Source organism: Bombina bombina, chromosome 5 (assembly GCF_027579735.1).
Source record: "Bombina bombina isolate aBomBom1 chromosome 5, aBomBom1.pri, whole genome shotgun sequence".
Classification (NCBI taxonomy): Eukaryota; Metazoa; Chordata; class Amphibia; order Anura; family Bombinatoridae; genus Bombina; species Bombina bombina.
In genome coordinates this window covers 993,665,415-993,666,533 of record NC_069503.1, presented here as the reverse complement: position 1 = coordinate 993,666,533, position 1,119 = coordinate 993,665,415, and the positions used below count along the sequence as shown (strand labels likewise).

General features: G+C 30.2%; 1 pseudogene; it reads left to right on the top strand.

Annotated features, from left to right (window-relative positions):
- Window positions 1-685: 685 nt before the first annotated feature.
- On the top strand, window positions 686-785 carry LOC128661902 (uncharacterized; annotated as a pseudogene).
- The last annotated feature ends 334 nt before the right edge of the window (window positions 786-1,119 follow it).

The window sequence follows — 1,119 nt, the reverse complement described above, 5'->3', positions numbered from 1 at the left end:
GCAGTGCATGTGGTGAACAACAGGTGCAACAAATCACAAATTACAATTACCTTAGTTTTGTTTTTAAAGAGACAGTGATTCAATACCGCAATCATTAATTCTAACATATTTTTTTTAACTGAATTGCTCCGTGATGTATCACTGGTTTCCTATCGTGTGTATCGTTCTCTTAAATAAAGAAAGTATTTTCCTAATGTTTTAAAAGTAAAATGTATTTTATTAATATGCACTTACAAATAATTAACACATAATTCATGAATAAAGAAGTTACCTTTATCACTTTCTACACCCATAAAATATTGGGTTATAATTACACATGTCACTTAACTATTATAAATATTTGAAAAAAATATGTTAGAATTAATTATTGCGGTATTGAGTCACTGTCTTTTTAAAAACAAAACTAAGGTACTTGTAATTTGTGATTTGTTGCACCTGTTGTTCACTACATGCACTGCCTTTAAATGGTTGGTTTGGATTATGTACTAATCATTAGGCTTGAAAAAGGGCACAAGCCCGAAACGTCGCCTGTATGTCCACTGCTTGTAATTAAAATTATTAAAATACAACTGGAGTGCTGCAGTCATTTCTACATTCGATATATATATATATATATACTTTCTGGCATCAGAAGAAAAAAAAAACAATTTGAGCTATTTGTGCAATAAAACATTTAGGGCATCTTGCTTGCTTCGGCTGCACATATATTATATATATATATATATATATTAGCATGGCCCTTGCGCAAGGATGACAGGCAAATTTGTGAAGCGTTACATAATTTTTTGTTCACTTACTTAGAGAAAATTTAACTTATGTTTTAAGACACAAGCTCTAAAGAGAATAATCTTCAACAGTTTGTTTAACACTGACGATCTCTGGAGCTGTTTAGTCTCAAACTGGACTATATTTCTGAATCCTGGACACTTATTTCCAGTTTGTATATCAGTTCTCCTTTATATTTTATTGCAGTTTTTACATGTACGAATGTCACTGTAACTACTCAATGTTTTGCTTCTTCAATATTTTGTTTGTACATTGTAAAATGTCAATAAAGCTTGTTTAAATAAAGAGATTAGCATAAATAATACTGATTGAAAAACATCTGTACTGTTCATC